The 26,639-nt window shown below is 43.5% G+C and overlaps 1 protein-coding gene and 1 pseudogene across 5 annotated transcripts in view; one reads left to right on the top strand and one right to left on the bottom strand.

Annotated features, from left to right (window-relative positions):
- SLC23A2 (solute carrier family 23 member 2) overlaps positions 1-26,639 on the bottom strand; it is a 135,632-nt gene that overhangs the window by 76,147 nt on the left and 32,846 nt on the right. The window contains exon 1 of one of the 5 annotated variants that reach the window (XM_074406282.1): positions 15,329-23,204. The exons of the other annotated variants lie outside the window; for them this stretch is intronic. The gene's annotated coding sequence lies outside the window, so the exon portion shown is untranslated. Of the gene's footprint in view, positions 1-15,328; positions 23,205-26,639 lie in introns of those variants that run through there. 5 annotated transcript variants of the gene reach the window in all.
- LOC104653409 (ubiquitin-ribosomal protein eL40 fusion protein-like) lies at positions 4,403-4,787 on the top strand (annotated as a pseudogene).

The raw sequence follows: 26,639 nt of genomic DNA, 5'->3' as shown, positions 1-26,639 counted from the left end.
TGGGCCTTTAAAATAATTCCAATTCATATCCTAGGGGAATTCAAGAAAAAGTAGTAACTTCAGGACCAAAGGAGTTCTTGGAAATCATACACGACTGTCAAAATAAATCTCTTGGTAGATACACAACTGGGAACCACGTTTATAAATTATTAGAACAATTCCACGAACTGTCGTTACAGCAAGAAGCAGTATCAGTACAGGAGGAGTTTCCAGTTGATGGATGAGGAGTCAGAAAGATAAAGACACTTTCCTCACACTGAAGGACAGCCTGGGGTCTTCAGACACAAAGGCCACCTTGTGCTGGGAAGATACTAAAGAAGTCACTGCTGACACATCCTAGGGAAATGCCTGGACTCTAAAGACATAAAACCTTGAAACTTCTTGTCAGAAAAAAACCAAAAACATACAAACACAAGCAGGTTACTGACAAAGGAAAGATACTATTAACATCAACTTCTTACCATTCACAGTAAAAACTGGAGGAAAAAGTGACATTCACAGCATCCCGAGAGAAATGAATGCAGGGCCTAAAATGCCACATCCAGAGCACCCTCAGGGGTCCCACCACCCTGCCACGGCCCCCACAGGTCCTAACTCATTCATCACAACCCTACTGTTGAATAAAGATATGAAACTACTGCAGGGATCACTACAACACTGCCAAGTCTCACAGCCCGTAATATATAAAATCTGTGCAAGTAGGTAATTTTTCAGAAATGTTGCCATGCATGGATTCGTGAGTTTTTTGTGTCTGCTGGCAAGCGCAGAGCCTCTTTTGTGGTTTAGCCCCTTATGTCCTTTGCCTATATTCTATAATGTTTACAAAGCTTTAATATAAGGATGTTAATCCTTTAAATCTTTGTTGTATCTGATGCAAACATTTTATCCCTGCTTTTTGTTTATGAATTTTGGGGGGTGACCTTTGAGCTGCCAGAGTTGTCATCATGTTTGTGGAGCCACATCCATCAGCCTTCTACATTGTGATTTAGCCACTGCCACCCAACATTTTCCCAAGGTCTATACAAAACCCTGAGTGAAAATGAACACACCCAAAAATAAAATTTGCCTGAAGCAGTCACAATAGATCTCTACCCTGAGACCACTAAAAGTTTATTTTTTCAGAAGATAAAACAGGCAAAGAGGATACTGAAATACTGGTAGATTTTTACACGGCCACTTGCCATATGGTCATATTCCAAGGGGCCCATAAGCGCTTTGTCCCATATCTAGCATATCAGCAGAACTTTCAAATCACCCTTATCTATATCAACTTTAGGGAAAATAATGGGACATTTTTTCTTCTTTTTTTTTTAAATTTTATTTCTTTTTCATTCACCTAATACACTTACTTTTTTTTCTTAAAGAGAAAAAAAAGTCTCACTATGTTGCCCAGGCTTGACTCAAAATCCTGGCCTCAAGCAATCCTCTTGCCTCAGCCTCTCAAGTAGCTGGGACTACAGGTGCAAGCCACCACGCCTGGCTAAGGAAACTAAGGGAACTTTTTAAAGCAGAATAAATTTACTCTCCAAGGTTAAGTTCATCATGGTGTTCCAGACATGAACATCCACTGCAGCAGGAAACCCTTCCTGACCATCCCCAGCACTAGGAACATACAGGGATAGTTCCATCCAACAAGAATACCTTCCAGCAAGTACTCACAAGTTATAGTGGGGGAACCACCCATGCTCTTCGCTCACCTCTTCCAGAGTAGTACCTGGCCTATCCTGAAGCCTTAGACCTGAAGAGCACAGGAGAGGCTCAGAAAGCGCAGAGCAGTGATGTTCTGAGAAAAGCGTCGGGGAAGAGGACTGCAGGGCTCAGGAAGAGGGGAACACATTTCGTCAGGGACAGTACATGGGGGAAAAAGGAAGAAGGGGAGAATGTTGAACAAAGAAATGTGTCCTTCAACACTGCCGTAAAAAGCCCAAAAGGACAGAGCATTCCACACCCAGCGCACAAGGATGATGCAGACACTCTCAAGGTCAGAAAGAATGCGACAGCCCGAGATCAGAGGGTTTTGTCCACACAGGATGAGCGTGGTGTGCATAAATGCCAAGGTCCAGCGGCAAAATGCAACAGACAGAGGGGAGAAGTGAGGGAAGAGTGGAATTTAACATCTGTATAAAAACAAGAAGCAAAATCTCCCTGAGAATCTGACACTGGGGAAAGTGTGCCAACCCGTGGTCCCTCATTGCCCCTCTTCCGACCCCTTGCAAAAGAGAAAAAGAGAACAAGCAAATCCACTCACTGTCTTGCCCTTAATACACGACAGTAGCAAAGGAGGAGCTGAGGGATGAAAAATCATGATGGTAGCGGCAATGGCAGTAAGAACTGCAGTTTTCCAGTTGCTAAGTGTCTGTGTGTTCCAGGCACATCTCTGACCTCTTATTAAATAAATGACAGTTATTTCTGGCCAGTAAGCATAGTATTGTTTGGTTTGCAAGACACTCTACAAAAGTAGAAACTGAGCTACAGAGAAGTAAAATAACTTGGCAAAGGATACACAGCTATAAGCAGTAGAAGAGGATTCAAACTTGAATCAGTAATTTGAACCTGCTTTACACTGTTTATACAAGCAAGACATAAAACTGTCCTTTAAGTGCTCAGCTTACAGCTATTCTCCCTGGCCAAACATAGCCCAGGCCAGCTGGCCTGTACACACTCCCTCTGTGAGACTTGCTGGTGATTTCTGCCCTCCTTGTGATTTTTGAGGGGGTACTGAGGGGCAGGGACCACCTTGAAGCTCCTTTTCCAGGGCTGATACCCACCCGCCTCGGACTAGGAACTCTCCACCCTGTGCACTTCTAGTCACCTGCATGGCTGCTCCCTAGCACACGTCACCACGGTCTCTCATCAAGATCACAATTGCCATTTAACTCTGGTTCTCATTCCATCTTTTTTTTTTATGAGATAGGATCTCACACTGTTCCTCAAGCTGGAGTGCAGTGGCACAATCACAATTCACTGCAGCCTCGACTTCCCAGGCTCAGGCAATCCTCCCAACCTCAGCCTCCTGAGTAGCTAGGACTACAGGCATGTACCACCATACCCAGCTAGTTTTTGTAAAGATTAGGTTTCACAATGTTGCCCAGACTGGTCTTGAACTCCTAAGCTCAAGCAGTCTGCTGCCTCGGCCTCCCAAACTGCAGAGATTACAAGCATGAGCCACCGTGCCTGGCCCTCATTTCACCTTTTTTATTTTTATTTTTTGAGATGGAGTTTCGCTATTGTTGCCCAGGCTGGAGTCCAACGGTGTAATCTCGGCTCACCGCAACCTTCACCTCCTGGGTTCAAGCAATTATCCTGCCTCAGCCTCCTGAGTAGCTGGGATTACAGGTATGTGCCACCATACCTACTATTGTATTTTTAGCAGAAATGGGGTTTCTCCATGTTGGTCAGGCTGGTTTCAAACTCCTGACCTCAGGTGATTCGCCTGCCTCAGCCTCCCAAAGTGCTGGGATTACAGGTGTGAGCCACTGCTCCCGGCCCCTCATTCCATCTTGATGGCTCTAAACACCTGTCCAAATGGTAAGTAGCAAGATGCTTCAACAGAAAATTACCATGCTCTTTGATGGCTTCCTAATTTAGAGTGACACCCAAATTCCTTCATAAGAGATGACTATGGGCCTATCCAGGCCCTCTTTACCAGTCCCTTGTAGCCCCTACTGTGGTCACTCACAGACCTCTCCTATCTCTCAGGACTCTGTTCATGCCATCCCTCCAAAACGAGCCTCCTTCACCTCACCCCTTCTCACTGGGTGACTCCCATCAATACTTCCTCTGATCACCACCTCATCATGGTGTCAGAAGACCATGTGGAGGGCCAAGTGTGATGGTTCACATCTGTAATCCCAACATTTTGGGAGGCCTAGGCAGAAGAACTGCTTGAGGCCAGGACTTTGAGACCAACCTGGGCAACACAGCAAGACTCCATCTGTACAAAACAAAATTAAGGTAAAATTTTAAAAGATGGTTGTAATAAAGCAAGATCATGTCTGTCTGTCTGCCCAGCCAGACAGCTGTGGGAAACAGAAACAGTATCATATCACAGCCTCACCATCTTACCTCCACCCCTGGTGCTGAACTTGGCACGAATATTAAAGGTTATCCAAAGTCTATGGATTGATAAATGATGTTTTTTTAAAGGCATGTGGTATAATGTAAGAGTAGTTCTCTTTAATAATCTTACTACATCAAAACTATCTGTGACACAGCAGACACACAGATGTCAGAAACAAGTCAGGGGTGCCAATGTCACCACCGTCGATGGACGCCAATGGAGAAGGATGAGGGAAGTATTGGAAAAGTCCAAATTATAACTATAGCAAAAGATATGAAAAACCTCAGACAGAGTGAGGTGGCTGAGTTGGTTGGTGGCGGCGGTCGTGTGGCAGACGCAGAGATGTAGATCTTTGTGAGGACCCTCACAGGTAAGACCATCACCCTTGAGGTCGAGCCCAGTGACACCATTGAGACTGTCAAAGCCAAAATTCAAGACAAGGAGGGTATCCCACCTGACCAGCAGCATCTGATCCTTGCTGGCAAACAACTGGAGGATGGACACACTCTCTCAGACTGCAACATCCAGAAACAATCCGCCCTGCACCTGGTGCTGCACCTGCGAGATGCCATTATTGAGCCTTCCCTCCACCAGCTCGCCCAGAAATACAGCTGCCACAGATGATCCGCCCAAGTGCTATGCTTGCCTGCACCCCCATGCTGTCAACTGCCGCAAGAAGCAGTGTGGCCACACCAACAACCTGCGCCCCGAGAAGAAGGTCAAATAAGCCTCTACCTTCCTAGAAGGGCACCCTCCTGCCGAGGCCCCATGGCCCTGGAGCCTCAATAAAGTGTCCCTTTGGTTGACTGGAGCAGCAAAAAAATAAAAACCAGAAACAAAAACAAAAAAACCCACCTCAGAGAATCTACAATTAGATAGCGAGTTACAACACACACAAGCAAGCCTCTTTCTATGTGATTGAATCAAACATTTCCCAAATGCCAGTGACAAGCATCTGTATCAGAAGCTGGCTAGCCACCACCTGGCCTCTTTCTGCTTTTACGTGTTTAAAAGATTGTGGACAACAGCAAAGAAGAACATGTGACCGAGATCACCTGGCCCCTAATACCAAAGACATTTACAGAAACGTTCGCCCGTGCCTGACAACAACAGGATGAAGGAATCCTGCTCACCACAACAAAAACAATGTTAAATACGTAATAAATGTAATAAAAAATATGTGTTACCTTCATGAAGAAAACTATAAAATACTACTGAGGGACATAAAGATTTGAGTAATCAGAGAAACAGATAATACTCTTCAATAGAAAAGGTACTGTAAGAATATTCATTTCTGGGCTAGGCGTGTTGGCTCAAGCCTGTAATCCCAGCACTTTGGGAGGCCGAGGCGGGATCACGAGGTCAAGAGATCGAGACCATCCTGGTCAACATGGTGAAACCCCATCTCTACTAAAAATACAAAACATTAGCTGGGCATGGTGGCACATGCCTGTAATTCCAGCTACTCAGGAGGCTGAGGCAGGAGAATTGCCTGAAGCCAGGAGGCAGAGGTTGCGGTGAGCTGAGATCACACCATTTGCACTCCAGCCTGGGTAACAAAAGTGAAACTCCATCTCAAAAAAAAAAAAAAAAAAAAAAGAGTATTCATTTCTAATTAACAATCTATACAGATTTAATAAAAATCCATTAATAACACCCCAAGGGGTCAGGGGAGCTTGTTGCTAAAAATCCCTCTAGAATAATAAGCAAGGGCTGGGTGTGGTGACTCATGCCTCTAATCCTAACACTTTTGGGAGGCCAAGGCAGGTGGGTTATCTGAGCTTTGGAGTTCGAGACTAGCCTGGGTAACAAGGCAAAACCCTGTCTCTACCAAAAACACAAAACATTAACTGGGTGTGGTGGCATGTGCCTGTGGTCTCAGCTACTCGGGAGGCTGAGGTCAATTACTTGTGCCTGGGAGGTGCATATTTAAGGTCTACATTTTAACATTGTTAAGAATGCACAGAAATATTTAGTGACATGGAAATACGTTCACCCTGTTATGTACGTGCTATTTTTCAACTTGCTTTTTACATAAGACAGGGTGAACATCTTTCCATGAAGTGAAACAAGCTAGCCACAGAAGGACAAATACTGCATTATTCCACTTATATGAGGCGTCTAAAATAGTCAAATGCAGAAGCAGAGTAGGATGGTGAATACCAGGGACTTGGGAAAGGGGTCAATGGAGAACTGCTATTCAACAGGTTAAAAGTTTTAGGTTGCCAGGTACTGGCTCACACTTGTAATTCCGGCACTTCGGGAAACCGCAGCAGGCAGATCACCTGAGGTCGGGAGTTCAAGACCAGCTTGAACAACATGATGAAACCCTGTCTCTACTAAAAATACAAAAATTAGTTCGCCATGGTGGCACACACCTGTAATCCCAACTACTTGGGAGGCTGAGGCATAAGAATCACTTAAACCCGGAGGCAGAGGTTGCAGTAAGCCGAGATGGCACCACTACACTCCAGCCTGGGCGACAAGCAAGACTCTGTCTCAAAAAAAAATCAAAAGTTTCAGTTACACAACATGAGCAAATTCTAGAGATCTGCTGGACAAAACTCTGCTTATAATTAACAACGCTACAGTCAGGCATGGTGGCTCACGCATGCCTATAATTTTAGCACTTTGAGAGGCTAAGAGTGGGAGAATTGCTTGAGGCCAAGAGTTCAAGATCAGCCTAGGCAACATAGTAAGAGTCTATCTCTAGAAAAAAATTAAAACTTAAAAATTAGCCAGAAATAAAAGGAAACAATACCACATTATGCACTTAAAAAGTTGTTGGCCAGGCAAAGAAGCTCACACCTGTAATCCTAGCACTTTGGGAGGCCGAGGCAGGCGGATCACCTGAGGTCAGGAGTTCGAGATCAGCCTGGCCAACAAGGCGAAACCCTATCACTACTAAAAATAAAAAAATTGGCCAGGTGTGGTGAAGCATGCCTGTGATCCCAGCTACTTGGGAGGCTGAGGCAGAAGAAACACTTGAACCCAGGAGGTGGAGGTTGCAGCCACTGCACTCCAGCCTGGGTGATAGAGACTCCTCCGGGATTAGGGTGGGAGGAGTTGTTAATAAGGCAGATCTCATGTTAAATGATCTTATCACAATAAAAATAACAAAAATAAAAAGAATGGTAGAAGATACTACTTCCCTTGAGTGAAAAAAAAGTTCTTTCATAAGTAAAAAGAATAAAAGGCAATATATACAATGAAAAAGATAGTATGTACAGCATTCACCCACTGTGCATGTGTATAGTATGTGGCCATGTGTACACACACCAAAATGTTAGGTGATAGAAACACAAATGACTTATTTTCCTCTTTTAACTCCTCTATATTTTCTAAACTAACCTAACAACAAAAGATGGGTCCACTTTCTCCCCTAAGAGTCTCACGATGTCCACATTACCACCAGTTCTTCCTTACTGCTCATGCTCACACTCAAGTTCAGGGGAAAGGCGGGTTCCCTTTACAGCATCTACCCCCTTTACAATGTACTATAAGCAAAGAAATTCAGTCCTTTCTGTTGCGAGCTCAGGATACAGCAGTGTGGAATAATGTCCTCATATTTAAAGTTCTAAAATAACTCTGGGTTTCAGAAGAGAGTGGAGAAAAGCCAAAGTTCTACAAATTACACTTGGCATCTCGATTTTTTAAAGCTCCCTGCAGCCAAAGTTAAAAATCACTACCTTAGAGCAAGCAGAAAATCACTAGAGACTCAAAAAGAAAAAAGTCACCTTGAAATAAATGTAAACCTGACAGAGGAAAAAAATCAGCAATCTGGATAATTCTATTATGTGGAAATAGAAAAGTAAAATAAGCAAGCAGAAAATCACTACAATCTCAAAAAAAAAAAGTCACCTCGAAATAAATGCAAACCTGACAGAGAAAAATAATCAGTAATCTAGAAATTTCTATTACGTGGAAGTAAAAAAGTAAAATATTTGGATCTTTAACAGATCTTTCAATCCCCTGAGAAATGCATCACTAGCTCTCCAGCCACTAAGAATCATGCACAAATGCAGAATGACAACAGCTTTCAATCAGTACTTGTTTCATCAGCTATTCAGCCGGTAATGATTTCTTTTGAACTTCATTTTATCTGACCATTTTTCCCTGTCCAGGAAACAGAGTCACCCCTCTCACTGTGGCTTAGCAGGGCCACCTGAAGGAGAAATGTGACGGCACCAGAAGTTTTTAGGGCTGAGCTATTCCTGGAGTTAAATACCAACATTTTGCGTGTTTCTTAAAAGAACCACCAAATCCTAAGAAAAACCTGTCCTTTCATGATCAGCACCAAACAGAGTCAGCATATAACATTCAAAGCCTCCAATGGCTGAATGAATTTTCACTAAGAGTCTTCCCAAAGAGTAGAATCCCCAGAGGTAAAATTCATCTTTAACACTGGGCACAGTGACTCATGCCTATAATCCCAACACTTTGGGAGGCCTAGGTGGGAGGATTGTTTGAGGCCAAGAGTTCAAGACCATCCTGGGCAACATAGCGAGACTCTGACTCTACAAAAAATAAAAAATAAAATTCATCTTTACATTCCCAGCTCTTAGTACAGAACAGACAGATGCTCTTTACAAGGAAGTACACAAGGGTAAAGGGGAAAGATCGATGCTCAGTAAATGCTAATGAAATTTACATTTACTCCAAGTGGATGGCACTGAATAAATACTACATCAGAAATATAAATCCATAGCAAATCCATCATTTGCTCTAGACATAAAAACCTACAGTTCTCCAAAAGGGATACTAGAGAGAGAAATTGCCAGAATAAGAATCAGTAGCTCATGTGCTTAAGACTCACTTGGGAAGCCTTATTTAAAATGCAGGTTTCTGGGCCAGGCACAGTGGATCACACCTGCAATCCTAGCACTTTGGGAGGCTGAGGCAGGCGGATCGCTTGAGCCCAGGAATTCAAGACCAGCCTGGGCAACATGACAAAATGCCATCTCTACCAAAATGTAGAAAAGTTAGCCGGGCCTGGTGATACATGCCTGCAGTCCCAGCTATTTAGGAGACTGAGGTGGGAGGATGGCTTGAGCTCTGGAGGTAGAGGTTGCAGTGAACTGAGACTACACGACTATACTCCAGCCTGGGCAACAGAGCCAGACTCTGTCTCCAAAAAAAAAAAAAAAAAAAAAAAATTATTTCACACAAAATACACGTAAGACAAAAATTCAACACTGTTTTATTCATAACAGCCCCAAACTGGAAACATCCAAAGAGCCGTCAAGATGTGGATAGATAAGCAAACCATGGTGGTTCCATCAGAAGGAACACTAGTCAGCAACGAACCGGAGAGTGGCTGCTGATGTGCCTGACAGCACAGGGGAGTCGCACAGACGTTTCATTGAGTTAAAGCAGTCAAACAAAAGATACGCAGCCTGAGTCTAAAAGACAAAACCCTGCTACGGTGACAGGAAGCAGAGAGTGGTTACCTAGGGCAGCAATGGAGGGAGGGGCTCCCCAGGTTAGGAGTGATAGAAATCTGTTTTGACCGTGATTCTGATGGCTCCATTTGGATGTGTATCCACTTACTGTATGTAAATACTATCGCAATAAAATTGACTTTAGAAGACTAAAAGAATTCAAAAACCCCTGTAATCCCGCCAATTTAAAAAATGTCCCCTCCTTGGGGGATTGGGAATCTATATTTTTAATAAATGCACAAAAATTCTCATGCTAACAGTCCTCATATCACCCATACCTTGGGAAAGGCAATCTTGGCTGGGAGAAAGCTATTGTCTCCACTTCTTTAAATTGACCCAGACAGGGGAAGAGTATGACTAAGAAGGAAGACTTTGGGATAAGGACACTCAAAACCTCAACCTGCCAAGTGCTACTTTGGTTCTCACCAAGACACAAACAAGAGCTTTCAGGGCCGGCCAGGTTCAGTGATAAAGCACATTCCAAAACCCAATCCATGGCTCTGCTTAAATCCCATAAGGGGATTATAGTCAAACTGTGGCTGCTCCATTAAGTTCTGTTAAATGCTAACATTTGACCTAAATCCTTTAATCCAAGTCAAAAAAGATTGTTGGAACAAGTATCTTGTAGGTGTGGTGAGGTCTGGTTTTGAATGAAACGCTCTGAATTCTCAAAAAACAAAACAAAACAAAACAAAACCCTCAACTTGTATATGATCAACTCCCTTTGAATGAAATGACTGAACTGGTTACCTAATACACAGAGTCCGACCTCAGGGAGTTTGCAATTCTGATGCTGATTCTACCTATACTTATTAAAGCTCTAAAGCAGCAACAAATGAACTTGTGAGCAGTGGTAATTATTTGATCTTGTGATGACAACTATGTCATCATAGCGTGTGACTAAATAAAAGAACAATCATTCTGTTGTCTTCTTCAAAATGCTGCAGTAACTCTTGCCCTTATTTTTCTTTTCTTTTTTTTTTTTTTTTTTTTGGAGACACGAGTCTGGCTCTAGCATCCAGGTTGGAGTGCAGTGGATGGAGCAATCGCAGTTCACTGCAACCTCCACAACCTCCACCTCCTGGGCTCAAGCCAACCTCCCACCTCAGCCTCCTGAGTAGCTGTGACCACAGGCATGCACCACTATCCCCAACTAATGTTTGTTTGTTTTTTTATAGAGACAGGGTCTCACTTGTTGCCCAGACTGGTCTCAAACTCTGAGCTCAAGCAATCCACCTGCCTCGACGTCCCAAAGTGCTGGGATCACAGGCATGAGCCACCATGCCAAGCCAGCATTCATTTTTCAAACTACAAGTCAGTATCTACTACTGGGTCATGAAATTAAATTAGTGGGTCTTGACCAGAATTTTTAAAACAATGGCATTTGACAGAACAAAAACCTTAGAGCATATCTCAAAAGACAGGTAACCGAGAGTGTCAAGGTAAAATGCTTCATGCTGCGGGTCAGGGGAAAAGAGTCTGGAAGTCACTGATGTAAAAGCTCTGCACACTGACATGAAAGGCATGTTCCAGGTGCCCAACTTAAATCAGATTATTCAGTGACCTTAAACTATCATGCCCATAGAAATATTGTGCCAAAATGAGGAAGTGGTACCAGACGATGGCACCGATGACAAAATATCACATTCCCCTGCCACAATGATGGAGAGAGTCCCCAGAATCACAGCACCAGGGTGGCCTTATAATTAATTACAATAATCTGCCAGAGCCCTAAGCCAAACTACCTCCAATGACTGCAACGGAAGGAAATCTCCTTTGCACCCTAATGTGCCATCTCAGCCTTCTGTCACTATCTCGATTTGTAGATTTAATTCTTTTAAAGAATTGAAAATGTTTTAAAAGAAGCCAGATAAAACCTGGATTTCTGAGAGGGAACCATCTCAGAAACCAGTTTCCATCTGTAGCGAGCCCCAGGAGTAATGATCCCTTAGAGGCCACTCCGAGGGGTCCTGACAGCAGCAACCCTGCTCTGACAGAAGAAAAAGGGTCCCTGGGCAAACATTGTACTAGTTAGGACTCATCTAAAAATGGGTTCTCAGATCCTCACCAGTGGGCCAGAGAGGACGCAAAACCACCGGATAAACATGGGAAATTTTCCTGAAACATCCATGGGGTGACTTCAGTGGGGAGGATCATTCCTAACTGACAGCAAATAGTTTATAGTGCATAAAGTAAAATGGACGACTGACAGAATGAAACAAGGTGTTGAAGAACGGGCTCTGCCTGCAGAAGATCCCTTCAGTTTGTCCCAAAGACTTGGTCCCAGAAGCACTGGTGCAGACCAGCTGTGGTCCCCAGATGAAATCCTAAATCCTAAAGAAGCTCCTAAATCCAGCCTGAGACATGTCATTTTGCTGACATCGAATTACACATGAGCCATGAGAGGTGATGGTCATGGTGTCTAGGTGACAAGACAATAACTCATTTGACTGCTTGTTTAGAAGATCGATGGAGTCTGAGACAGTAAAATGTCAAAGTGGTGGATGCTTTGTTTGTTTGGGGGCTTTAAGATACAAAGTCATCCACAATCTTTCTTTTTCTAACCGAATGCTATAGCAAACAGATGCTACAGGGCCTGCTATCCCTGGTATCTTTCAGCAGAAGCTTTCTTTCCAAAACTTAATTTAAATAAAATTATAACAAGACCATCTTAAGCCTCATCATCCTGGTCATTTCTCCTCGGTGCCAGGTGCCGCCCACACTGACCTCCAGAGTTCCCAGGTCTAAGCTCAAGAGGCCTCCTCCTCCAAGGAGCACTCCTGGGTTAGCTGTCCTCCTTCTGTGTTTCCATGGTTCCCAGCTTCCTGTCTGCTCCCCACCAGAATGAGATGGCAGCAGGGACACAGTGTCCAATGCATAAAAGGCATTCAAATATTTGGGGAATCCCTGACTCATTCAGGGAAATCTTGTGGCTGGGACATAAAAGGAGAAAGGAAGGGGCAGTACGGCAAAAAGTGCAACCTGCATGACAAAATTAAAATCTGAATGTGTATTTTAGCAAACTAAAGCAGAACAAAAACGAGTTTTATTGCATTTATTTCTACTATGTCGCTGGGTGCAGTGGCTCACACCTATGATCCCAGCACTTTGGGAGGCTGAGGTGGGCAGATCACGAGGTCAGGTGCTTGAGACCAGCCTGGCCAACATGGTGAAACCCCGTCTCGATTAAAAATACAAAAAATCAGCCAGGCTTGGTGGTGTGCACCTGTAATTCTAGATACTTGGGAGGCTGAGGCAGGAGAATCACTTGAATTCAGTGCAGTTTAGGCAAACTTGAACAAGTTTGAACTTCAGGCAGAAGTTGTCGTAAGTGGAGTTCATGCCATTGCACTCCAACCAGAACAACAGAGCAAGACTCTGTCTCAAAAAGAAAACCAAAAAAAGAAAAGAAAAATTTAAATATTTCTACCACGTGATTTAACACACATGGTGTTTTTATTTAAACACTATTGAAACTGTATTAATCAATCATCACAGGAGCCACTGAAAAGCTAATTTTATACAGAATTTTAACAAGATAAAAACATGTGCATAATGAACTATCAAGTTCCAGAAACAAACATGATTTCACTCAACCCTTACAAGAATTCTGGGAGGGGTTGTTATTCTCTCAGTTTCACAGATGAGAAACTGGGGCACAGAGAGGTTGATTTATCTCTCTCTGCACAAAAGCTCAGGGCCAATATTGTAGGTCCAACAATCACTCTGAAAGGACAAACATTGCTCGTGTTACCTTCCAGGCTAAGAGGAGAAGGTGCCGAAGAAAAGGCCAAAAGACCAGAAAAGGCCTGAGACGGTCATATCTAAATGTCATTCTGAAGGGAGCCGAGGAAAACTTGTGAGTTACTTTCAGGGAATAGAAAGAATGCTTTCTTCTCTTCCAGGTCTCCAGATGGCCTTCTCATTTGATGCTCCCCCTGAGGGCTTAGGTAACTTCCAGAAGATGGCTCTGCCCTGCTGATTCAGTCCCACTGTGTCTGGGCTGCCTGCTCCATCCTCTTTCCAGCATAGCCCCTGAAGAGGAATCCTCAGCAGGACACTTGGTCACCTCCAGCTACTGTTGCCAGAGCTGCCCTGATGGGAGAAGGCAGGCTCGGCTGCTGGGAGAAGCATGTCAAATAACTGCTCACCCCCTCGCCTCAAGCTCAAAGGACTCACCAGATCTTTCTCTCATCTGCTCTTCAGACCACATCATTTCCCAAGGGCCAAAGCCAAATTTCCTTTTTTCACCTGCGGAGAAAGATCCTGCTCCACTTTGCCCATATTTCCTAACTGCCCAGTTATGCCTGCTTGGTTTTGCTGGACTTTCACCCATCGATTCAGTACTCTCAACACCACCCACTTTCCCGTCTCATCTGGAAGATATTTCACTTTTGAGTCTCTTTTGCAGTATCATTTCTCTCCACCACACCCCACCCCTTCTGCCTGCCTAGTCCAGTATACAAGAGTTCCTCTTCCCTGCAGACTCTCCCAAGGAAAAGGGAGCTCTGAAATTTCACCTGCTCTGATGGATTACCTAACAGCTGAGGAGCAGGTTTGCCTAAACTGCACTGTGATTATCTGGGGCCGGGACACTAACTCTTCCCCAGGTTACCACCACGCACATGGTGATCAAATCACTGCAAAGCTTTTCCCTGATCTTCAATAAATGGGAGGCTTTAAACATTGCATGCCTGCATGTTATACATTTTTTTCCCTGCAAAGGAGCATGTTCTTCCTAAACAATTATTTAAAAATATATCCATTAAATACAGAGACTGCAATCACTTAGAATTGTATGCTACAGATGTCTTGCTTTTTTTCTAGTGTCTAAACGTGACATTTTAATAACCCAAAGACCCAAAATTAAAAATATATCTGCACTCAGCTAATAACAGACTCTAGCTCTCCACGAAGTTTCTTTCACTTAGACTCCTTTTTGGTTGTATACTTTTCATCAAACTCTTGAAACTCTACACAGAAGGAAAACGTAGGTCGGGCACAGTGGCTCACACCTGTGATCTCTGCACTTTGGAAGGCCAAGGTGGGTGGATCACCTGAAGTCAGGAGTTTGAAACCAGCCTGGCCAACATGGCGAAACCCTGTCTCTATTAAAAACACAAAAAAATTAGCCAGGCGTAGGGGCAGGCGCCTGTCATCCCAGCTATTTGGGAGGCTGAGGTGGGAGAATTGCCTGAACCTGGGAGGCAGAGGTTGCAGTGAGCTGAGATGATGCCATTGCATTCCAGCCTGGGTGACAGAGCAAGACTCCATCTCAAAAAACAAAAAGGAAAACATAAAAGAACACACAGAACTTTGGCAGTCCTGGCACCAGACTGGACCCTGAAAATAAACAATTTACTTATATATTTTTTAATTTTATCTACTCTGACAATAAGCACCTGAAAAACATGGAAATGTCCCTTGCTGCAGATCAAGTTTTTATTGTTATCTTCTCTCACATACCTAATTAAGGGTATTGCCTTCTAAGAATTGCATAAATGTTAATGTTCAGTTTTTGCCGTTTAAATTATGTCTGACGGCACTAAGAAACTCTAGAGATTTTCTAGTAATGCAGCTGCAACCAAACTGGGGGCTTCTCACCCACCTACACAGGCACAGTTAGACACACACACACACACACACACACACACACAGAAACAGATATTTATGCAGAAAATCAGAAACATCATCAGAGATACAAACACTAAAGATACTCACATGGAAACAGATACACAGACCCGAATACACAGACACAAACAGATATTAATCAATATGTGTATCCTAACAACTCATTCCCTAAAGCAGAACCACGAAATGGCCTTACCTTCAGAGTGAACCCCCAGCCTTCCACAGAAATGTCCTCTAATCAGTGCCTCACCCACCACTTCTGTGCTGGTGTCTGAGCAACACTGTGACTGTCCTGGTACTCAGCATGAGATGCTCTCAGGTGCTGAAGGAATTTCCGCTTTTATAACCCACTCAGGCTAGCCAAAATTGTATAACCACACCACCTCATTAGAAATGCTATTTGTGTTTCACAACAGCCACCACCTGGTTACAAACGGTTACTGCGTGCTTCTAGTATGGTCTTAACATTAATTTGTAGCAGGTTTCTCCATGCAGGCTGGATAGTGTATTGCAGAAACCAAGCAGCTGCTGAGAATATATGTCTTAAACCTACGCTAAGAAGGAAAATTGAAACCTATCTTTGTAAACCCTGCAGTTCAGATGAATAAGTCCACCCATGCTGCTTCCAGCTCAGTGAAAAGGGGGATTAATTTTACTCTCTGGTAAGTTTCCATTTCCCCAGTCAGGGCCCAAAGACAATTGTCTTCAAAGCTCAAAACATTTCAGATCTCAAGGTAGGAGCTCATCATTAAAAGGTAGGCAAAGCAAACGAATAACTGTCACTTTGAAGAGCTGACTGCTGGGGTCCAGTTCAACATGGCATCCAGTGTGCAGGATCCCACTGAATCTTACTGAACAGTGGAAGTACCCATGAAGACAAATGTGGCGAATGCACACTGACAGTCTAACATCAGGACTAGGGAAGAAGCCACACCTGTGGCCAGACTTTGCCCTTCCAGTCCTGACTCCAGGCCAGGGCCTGCCAGGAACCTGGGCAGTGGGCAACCTCTGCCCTATGGAATATGCAAATACCTGCCTCCATCTCCCTAACATCAGACTGCCCTTCCCAAATCCAGACAGGGAACTTGAGGCTCGGAATGCAAACAGCCAGGCAGAAGGGGCATCTTAGAGGATGGAAGTCCCTGAGATAAAGACAGAAAAAGAACCAGGACTATTCCTAGGGAAAAGCAGCTATAAGCATTCCTCATTCACGGAAACTTTGAGGAGCTCAGCAGTGAGGTAAGAGGATGACACCACCCAACCAGAAGGGACACCTTAATAGAAACTGGGGAAAAGGTTGGAAGCCAGGTGCTTCGACTGATCAGGGCAGGGGACCCACCACCACGAGTGTTTAGAACACAGGTCCGCACGGGACACCTCCAACCCATCAGGTCAATACACCTTGGGGAGCAGAGAACTGTATTCACGACATGCTGTGAAGACTCTAACATCAGAAAGGATTTGTTGCAGGAGCCAAAAGAAATTTTCAAAAAAAAAAAAGACAGTTGGAATAAAGAAGGAAAGAATTTTTTTCAAGTCAGATTTTTTTTTAAGTAAACAAAATTGACAATTACATGAAGAAAATGGATCAAGAACAAAAACAAGAAGCTAGGATGGGGAAGAACGGCAGGGAAATGAAGAGCTAGCATTAACTCAGAAGCAAGCAAGAGAAATGGCATCGCCAAAGACTGAAAAGGAGGTGGGTGACAGGCCTGAGAAACTCTGAGACAAGGAAAAGTACAGAAAGGCTAAGGCAGTTCCGAGACAGAGCTGGACAGGAAAAAGCAAAGAGTAAGGCCAAGCCGTGACTCATCAGTGCCTCTCAACCAGACTTAGAAACAAAAGGGGCAATGAAGCCAGCTGTGCTGTACGATTCCATTTACACAAAACCTCCAGAGTAGGCAAATCCACAAAGACAGAAAGTTCATCAATGGCTGCCTGGGGCTGGGGTGGGAATGGGAGTGACTATTCATGGGTTTGGGGATTCTTTGCAGGATGAAAAAAGTGCTAAAATTGTATTGTGGTCATGACTGCCCAGCTTTGTGAATAACTGTGTACTAAAAACCACTGAATTGTGTATCTCGAGATGATGACTCTCATGGTGTGTAATATACCTCAACAATTTTTTTTTTTTTTGAACTAGAGTCTTGCTCTGTTGCCCGGGCTGGAGAACAGTGGCACCATCTTGGCTCACTGCAACCTCTGCCTCCCGGGTTCAAACGGTTCTCCTACCTCAGCCTCCTGAGTAGCTGGGATTACAAGCTCATGCCACCATGCCTGGCTAATTTTTTGTATTTTTAGTAAAGACGGGGTTTCACCATGTTAGCCAGGATGGTCTCAATTTCCTGACCTTGTGATCTGCCCCCCTTGGTCTTCCAAAGTGCTGGGATTACAAGCATGAGCCACCACATCTGGCCAATAAAACTTTTTTTAAAACAACAAATGAGGCTGGGCGCAGTGGCTCACGCCTGTAGTCCCAACATTCTGGGAGGCTGAGGTGGGCAATCACCTGAGGTCAGGAGTTTGAGACCAGCCTGGCCAACACAGCAAAACCCTGTCTCTACTAAAAATACAAAATTTAGCTGGGCATGATGGCACATGCCTGTAATCCCAGCTACTCAGGAGGCTGAGGGCAAGAGAATCACTTGAACCTGGGAGATGGAAGTTGCAGTGAGCCAAGATTGCACCACCTCACTCCAGACTGGGCAGCAGAGCACGACTCCATCTAAAAAAAAAAAAAAGAACAGGGCCGGGTGTGGTGGCTCACACCTGCAATCCCAGCACTTTGGGAGGCTGAGGCGGGCAGATCACGAGGTCAAGAGATCGAGACCATTCTGGTCAACATGGTGAAACCCCGTCTCTACTAAAAATACAAAAAATTAGCTGGGCATAGTGCGTGCCTTTAATCCCAGTTACTCAGGAGGCTGAGGCAGGAGAACTGCCTGAACCCAGGAGGTGGAGGTTGCGGTGAGCCGAGATTGCGCCATTGCACTCCGGCCTGGGTAACAAGAGCGAAACTCCGTCTCAAAAGGAAAAAATAAAAAATAAAAAAAGAACAACAACAAATGGAACAGACTTAAAGAACCTAACATAAGAGATACAGACTAAAAAACTATTCGGAGATGAACAAAAATCTGAGTAAAGGGACTGCAAGGGCATTCCAGGTTCATGCAAAATCATACACTTGGACACATGCTAGCAAAATAAACCACAGGATGAAAGAATCGTATACACATCCAGGGAGAAGGAGAAAATGTTTGGTTTACTTAAATAGTAGCTTGAATTAAGCTTAGCACCTGGGTTGTCCACGGAAGTATTAAATGTCAGAAGACAGTAACACAGACACAAACCAAGGGAAAGGTCTTACCAAGGAATTTTATACCCAGATAAGGTGCTCTTCATGTGTGAAAACCAAAAACAAGACAGTTTGAAATGTGCGTGAGCTCAAAAGAAAAGGAGGGAAAGAAAGCTTGAAGCTATATTCCAACCAGGTTGGAGTACAGAAGTGAAATTGACAACAGGTATACAAGGCTGCTAAGCAATATGCTAAAACCATCAAGGTAGGGACAAGGCTAAATAACTAATGTAAACCTGGTTATAAAACTTAACACATAAGCCAAATTGCTCTCTGAACGTATGCTATATAAAAAACATAATTAAATAAAACAGACTTTAAACGTAATTAAATAAAGATTACATTAATAAAATTTGAAAACAGAGAGTAAGATGCTAAAGCCCTTCTCGCAGAGAAGAATCAGAGGTCTTAACTATGACAACTAGAGAAATGAGTTTTTTAAATGTTTTCACTTAAAACAACTATTAGAATTTGAAAGAGAACACAGACTAAAACACAAGCTAGACCTACAAATGAGTTCAACTCATTTAATTAAAAACACTCAGATTGCATCAAAAAATAAATGCCAGCCAGACGCAGTGGTTCACGCCTATAATCCCAGCACTTTGGAAGGCTGAGGTGGGTGGATCACTTGAGGTCAGGAGTTCGAGACCAGCCTGGCTGACATAATGAAACCCCATCTCTACTAAAATTACAAAAACTAGCTGGGCGTGGTAGTGCACACCTATAGTCCCAGCTACTTGGGAAGCTGAGGCAGGAGAATCACTTGAACCCAGAAAGCACAGGTTGCAGTGAGCCACTGCACTCTACCCTGGGCAACAGAGAAAGACACTGTCTCAAAAAAATAAACAAAAATAAATAAAATAAATGCCAACTCCTCCCACCCAGATACAGCTTAAAGTGGAAAAAAAGGAACATTAATACTGCCTTATTATTTTTTAAATGTCAGACACAATGGAATTCATGCCAAAAAGTATTAAGCAGGAAAAAGGAGGTCAGTTTACATTGCTAAAGGATAAAATTCAAAAGAAAAATATGTCAGTCTATATTCTGAACATTCTTTCACTGAAATAAAGTCTATAATGGCTAGAAATAGAGAAGAAATGACCAACACTTCATAACATGTATGTCTCCAAAAAGAGAGGGGTAGGAGGATATACAGGCAGAGGCGCCATGTCCATATTTATTTTATTTTGCATTGATTACAGAATCTGAAAATAAAATGAATAAGGCTAATATAACAGATATCAAACTTTACACTCCATAGAAAATAGCTTCATTCCCAATGGCTAGAGAGCATTTGTGCAAAGTGACCATCTATCATGCCACAAGGAAAATGTCAAACCCCACAAAAAAGGGAACATTTTGGCCGGCCACAGTGGCTCACGCCTGTAATCCTAGCACTTCAGCAGGCCGAGGCAAGTGGATCACCTGAGGTCAGGAGTTCGAGACCAGCCTGGCCAACATGGTAAGACCCCATTTCTACTAAAAATACAAAAAATTAGCTGGGCATGGCGGTGGGCACTTGTAGTCCCAGCTACTCAGGAGGGTGAGGCAGGGGACTCACTTGAACCTGGGAGGCGGAAGCTGAGTGAGCTGAGATCATGCCACTACACTACAGACTGGGCAACAGAGTGAGACTGGATCTTCAAAAAAAAAAAAAAAAAAATCCTATTTCTCACTGCCTGATCATAATACTAAAAATAAATAAAAAATCATCATCAAGAAAGTTTAACAACTTCAGTTTTAAATCTTTTTCCTAAATAACCCTTGAGCCAAAGAAGACATTGAAATTGTAACAATATCTCTATGTTAAAGAAGAAAAAATAAGTAACAAAATATACTAAGAAGAAAAAAGAAATTAAAGAGTAGGAAAGAGGGAAATTAGTTAGAAAAGAAGCAACAAAACTGATAAATGGGATAAACACATTCAAAAGCGTTCTTAAACCTCCAGAGGCCGAGGAGAGCAAAGACCTTCCCCTCAAACAGGCACCAGGCCCAGGTGGTTTTGCAGGCAACTATTTCCACAGCACCAATATCCACAATATCAAGGCATAAGCACTGGAAAAAGAGGAGAAGCTTATAAAAATCCAGCATAATGGAGAGCAGGGGGTAGGGAGGTTGGGGAGGGATAACATGGGGAGAAATGCCAGATACAGGTGAAGGGGGGATGGAGGCAACAAACCACCTTGCTGTGTATGTACCGATGCAACAAGCCTGCATGGTCTGCACAAGTACCCCAGAACCTAAAGTACAATTAAAAAAAAAAAAAAAAATCCAGCATAACCCTGATTCCAAAGTTGACAAAGCACAAGGAAAAGAGAAAAGCTAGTATTTTAATAACTCCCATCAACAGAAAGAAGGAAGAACTGTAAGGTCAAAAGAAACCAAAAAGGCATGACAAAACCCAAGGTCAATTTTTGAATAAAACTCTCAGCACATTAGACACAGAAGAAAAAAGTCCGTGAAAAGAATCCCTACCTCATATCAAAGGCAACGAGATACACAACCTGAACACACCCTGAGGGGTGCCCTTTAAAGTCACTGGTTAGTAAACACAGGACAGAAAATAGGGCAAAACAACTAAAATGCTAAACATCGACAAATACAGCGAAAGAAGTTTTAATTCTTCAGAAATAATTCTGCATTTGAAAATATCTAATCTGATTAACATAATCTCTGATTTATTTTCCTTTTATGAATGAAATCTACAATATGTTTTTCTTTTAATTCCACAGTTGGTAATCATCATTTCTGTCTTTTCAGATAAACGTTAAGTATTGAAATTTCAGCGCCCCTGCTGTTGTAAACTGAGTAAAACAACAAAAGAGAGTCAAGATTATCAGCTGGACAAAATCTACTCTGATTCTTTAATAAGACAAGGGGGAGTTGGGGGCAGATGATGGAAGTGCTAAAAGCAAATGCATTAACTAACAGCACCCTCTAGTGTTATAAAATCTAACTCGCACTTGGTAGAAATGAAACGTAAAATTTTTAAAAACCTCTTTCGGAAAATTTCAAACATCCAGAAAAGTAGACAAAATGAAAACACATTTTCATTTCATATTCAATTTGATTCTAATTACTGGCTGTTCGTATTCTTGTAGGAACTTGTTTCGTTAAGAGGCATCAGAGACAACCAGGTGTCTCTATGGACCCTTCTCTGCCGTTTGATTAGTAATTCAACTAATAAAATCCTTGGTTTTAAGTTGGGCATACAACCAACTAAATTAAGGCAACATTTTCCAGCCTTCCTTGCAGCTAGATGCTTCCAGCCTTCGCCAATGGATATGGATGAAAGTAAGCATGCCCTCCCCTCTCCCTTCCCTCCTCTTAACTGGTTGTAAGGACCACCTTGGATTATGTAAAAGAATCAATATTCTAAGAAGCTGAGCATGGTGGCTTATGCCTATTATCCCAGTGCTTTGAGGGCGCTTGAGTCAGGAGGACCACTTGAGGATAAGCGTTTGAGACCATCCTGGACAATATAGCAAGACTCCCATCTGTACAGAAAAAAAAAAAAAAAAAAAAAATCCACGTTCTTTTAATTAGCTGGTCATGGTGAGGTATACCTGTCATCCCAGCTACTCAGTAGGCTGAGGAAGGAGGATTGTTTGAACCTAGGAGTTCCAACTGAACATCCAGTGAGTTATGATCATGACACTGCACTCAAGACTGGATGACACAGCAAGACACTATCTCTAACAATTAATTTTAAAAATAAGAATCAATACTTTAGAAATTTTAAACAGGAGGACAGATTATGTGAGGAAAAAACTGTTATCCAAGCATGTTACAGCAGCCAAAACTATACCCTCAAAAAAGAAAAGAAAAACCAATAGGCCAGGCACAGTGACTCACGCCTGTAATCCCAGCACTTTATGAGGCCAAGGTAGGCAGATCACCTGAGGTCAGGAGTTCAAGACCAGCCTGGTCAACATGGCAAAACCCCATATCTACTAAAAATACAAAAATTATCCAGGGGTGGTTGGTGCAGGCCTGTAATCCCAGCTACTCCAGAGGCTGATGAGAATTGCTTGAACCCAGGAGGCACAGGTTGCAATGAGGGAGACTGAGCCACTGCACTCCAGCCTGGGAGACAGAGCAAGCCTCTGTCTCAAAAACAAATAAAAGAAACCTGCCTGGGTACAGTGGTGCTCACACCTGTAATCCCAGCACCTGGAGAGGCTGAGGTGGGCAGATAACTTGAAGCTAGAAGTTCGAGACAAGCCTGGATAACATAGTGAAACCATGTCTCTACTAAAAATACAAAAATTAGCCGAGCATAGTGACACACACCTGTAATCTCAGCTACTCGGGAGGCTGAGGCATGAGAATTGCTTGAACCCGGGATGCAGAAGTTGAAATGAGCTGAGATCGTGCCACTGCACTCCAGCCTGGGTAACAGAGCGAGACTGTCTCAAATAAAAAAATTAAAAAAAAATAAAAAAGAATAAAGAAACCTGACATTCAGGCTGGGCGCAGTGGCTCACACCTGTAATCCTAGCACTTTGGGAGACTGAGGTGAACAGATCACTTGAGGTCAGGAGTTTGAGACCAGCCTCCAGCACGGTGAAATCCCATCTCCACTAAAAAATACAAAAATTAGCTGGGCATGGTAATCTCAGCTATTCAGGAGGCTGAGGCAGGAGACTCGCCTGAACCTGGGAGGCAGAGGTTGCAGTGGGCCAGTATCATGCCACTACACCACTCCAGCCTGGGTGACAGAGCAAGACCCTATATAAGAAAAAAAAAAAAAAAAAGGCCGGGCGCGGTGGCTCAGCCTGTAATCCCAGCACTTTGGGAGGCCGAGGCGGGTGGATCACGAGGTCAAGAGATCGAGACCATCCCGGTCAACACGGTGAAACCCCGTCTCTACTAAAAATACAAAAAATTAGCTGGGCATGGTGGCGTGTGCCTGTAATCCCAGCTACTCAGGAGGCTGAGGCAGGAGAATTGCCTGAACCCAGGAGGCGGAGGTTGCGGTGAGCCGAGATCGCGCCATTGCACTCCAGCCTGGGGTAACAAGAGCGAAACTCCGTCTCAAAAAAAAAAAAAAAAAAAAAAAAGAGGGCCGGGCACGGTGGCTCAAGCCTGTAATCCCAGCACTTTGGGAGACTGAGGCGGGTGGATCACAAGGTCAAGAGATCGAGACCATCCTGGTCAACATGGCGAAACCCCGTCTCTACTAAAAATACAAAAAATTAGCTGGGCATGGTGGCATGTGCCTGTAATCCCAGCCACTCAGGAGGCTGAGGCAGGAGAATTGCTTGAACCCAGGAGGCGGAGGTTGCGGTGAGCCGAGATCGCGCCATTGCACTCCAGCCTGGGTAACAAGAGCGACACTCTGTCTCAAAAAGAAAAAAAGAAAACTGACATTTGAGGGAAAAAAACTGTATTAAACTATATCTATTCTAAGAATAAAAAAATTCAGAAAGAAAATCTGCAAAGAGCACTAGTAAGAAATCACATTTGGAACAAGCCTAGTTTCCAAATTTTTCAAACGAAATACAAGATGAGTACATATTCTTAACCTGGGGGTATGGTGAGAAAATAGGGGGTTGAATTCAGAGGAACCAAATAGCAGGTTCATGATAAAAGCTAAGCATCTGGGTAAAATGAATAAATTCATTGTTCACCTTGACTACCGAAAACTTATTAAATTGGCTTCTCTGGCAGACACTTAAAGCCTGGCCACTCAACCATAATCTCAAGGCATGATTCAGAATGTGTGCTGACAAGCACATACCACAATTCTGCCAATGAAGTAAAAACACTTCATCCAATTCTCAAAGCAAATCCACTGTGAAGACTAACTACACCCTTTCAGCTCAAGACTCGCATTACATGTGTTCTAGTTAGCAGGCTGCAGTAGAAGGGTTAGTGGTAGAGCATCACTGCACCGGCGTCTGTACCCCTCACTGGAAATCATGCATGGTGCTGTATGTGCAGAAAAGTCATTAACCAGTGACCCAAAAATGCCTCTGTAAAGTGAGATTGCTGCCCTACTCCTGTAGTTTATGCACTTCTGTTTTTAGTAGTGGAACAAGTATCCTCAAATTAAATCTTACTTAAAGCCTGGAGGGGAGGGGGAGACATCACACCAGTAGGTAGATGGGGTCATTCAAATGGAGGTTTGACATTCTTCACTATAAAGTTTGAATATACATTTTCCAGAAATAAAATAATCCAACTAGTAAATGAAAGATTCCATGGTTTAATGAACATATTAACTCTCAGCAAAAAAAATACATTTACCTAATTTTCTAGCAGTAGCTGCAAATGTTTACTTACCTTTGTTTTTTTATTGTTTTTGCTTTTGTTCTTTTGGGTTTTTTGAGACCAGGTTATGAGACTGGCTAAGTTTTGTATTTTTGATAGAAACGAGGTTTCACCATGATGCCAAGGCTGGTCTTGAACTCCCTGTCAAGTCACTTCTAAAATACTGTTTTTTATGAAAACACAGGCTGGGTGCAGTGGCTTACACCTGTTATCCCAGCACTTTGGGAAGCAAAGGGGGTGGATCATGAAGTCAGGAGTTCAAGACCAGCCTGGCCAACACAGTGAAACCCCGTCTCTACTAAAAATACAAAAAATTAGCCTTGGTGGTTGGCATCTGTAATCCTAGCTACTTGGGGGGCTGAGGCGGAAGAATCACTTGAACCTGGTAGGCAGAAGTTGCAGTAAGCCAAGATTGCACCACTGCACACCAGCTCAGGTGACAGTGCGAGACTCCATCTCCAAGGAAAAGAAAACACAAACATTCCCCTCAGCCAGAGAATCTCTAACTATGCAAAAAGCAGTTCTCATGTAACCTTGATAGAAAAACTCTTCAAATTTGTTTGGACAGTTCCACACAGACCATCTGTAGTGATTGCCTCATAGCCTCTGTGGGTAGAGATGTATGCAGACAGTTGCCCTTGCGCAAGGCAGCATGAGGTGAGAGGAGGGCAGGAAGCTGGGGGCATGCTTATCTAATCACTTGTTTTCTTAATGAATTAAGAAGCAGAGGTCATGGTTTCGAGTAGAAAGACTGGGTATGGGATTGCATAGAAGTGGCTATGGAAGAAGAAAAACGATGAGAAAAATGATATTGTTAAAAAAAAAAAAAAAGTCAAGATCCAACTGAGCCCAGAACTCAAAACGTGAAATAGAGAAAATCACCTTGTTATCTGGTTTCTCTCCAACAGAGTTCAACCAGACTCTGCCCACTCCCCGCCAAAAAAAAAAAAAAAAAAAAAAAAAAGAACCAGAATAATAAAAATTAATAGTAGGGCTCGGGCACTGAGGGAGCTTGACAAGTTCTGGAGGCAGCTCAGAGAGGGAGGAGACCATGATGTTAGTCTGGCAGCCATCTGATGACCTATGGCGTCTACAGCAGGTAAAAAGGATTGGGGAGGCAAAGGGAAGCCAGAGAACACCACAAAGCTGCAGTACCAGGACTGATGAAGGGGAGCCATGTGGGCTAGGAAGGACGGGGTGTGCAGACACACTCCCGGCTCAGGATCCCAAAGTGCCATCTGGGAGACGACTGGGCCTGGGAGAGCTTATGTGAACTGCAAGTAAAACTCCCTGCAAAAGGTAAAGGGACAATGAGGTCCCCTGGCCAGATGAGTCAACAACTGAGAGATGATGCTAGAAGACACAGTGGAAAGAAATACGGCAGACCAGGAGCCAACATTCAAGGAGGCATAAAGAATGGTCAAGAAGGCCGGGCGCGGTGGCTCAAGCCTGTAATCCCAGCACTTTGGAAGGCCAAGGCGGGTGGATCACGAGGTCAAGAGATCGAGACCATCCTGGTGAACATGGTGAAACCCCGTCTCTACTAAAAATGCAAAACATTAGCCGGGCATGGTGGCACGTGCCTGTAATCCCAGCTACTCAGGAGGCTGAGGCAGGAGAATTGCCTGAACCCAGGAGGCGGAGGTTGCAGTGAGCCGAGATCATGCCATTGCACTCCAGCCCGGGTAACAAGAGCGAAACTCCGTCTCAAAAAAAAAAAAAAAAAAAGAATGGTCAAGAAGTTGCTAGATGGCCGGGCGCAGTGGCTCACACCTGTAATCCCTGCACTTTAGGAGGCTAAGGCGGGTGATTCACCTGAGTTCAGGAGTTTGAGACTAACCTGGCCAGCATGGTGAAATTCCATCTCTAC

The sequence above is a fragment of the Saimiri boliviensis genome, chromosome 9, assembly GCF_048565385.1.
Source record: "Saimiri boliviensis isolate mSaiBol1 chromosome 9, mSaiBol1.pri, whole genome shotgun sequence".
In the NCBI taxonomy this organism is placed as follows: domain Eukaryota; kingdom Metazoa; phylum Chordata; class Mammalia; order Primates; family Cebidae; genus Saimiri; species Saimiri boliviensis.
Note: the sequence above shows the minus strand (reverse complement) of the source record. Positions and strands in the feature narration are given on the sequence as shown.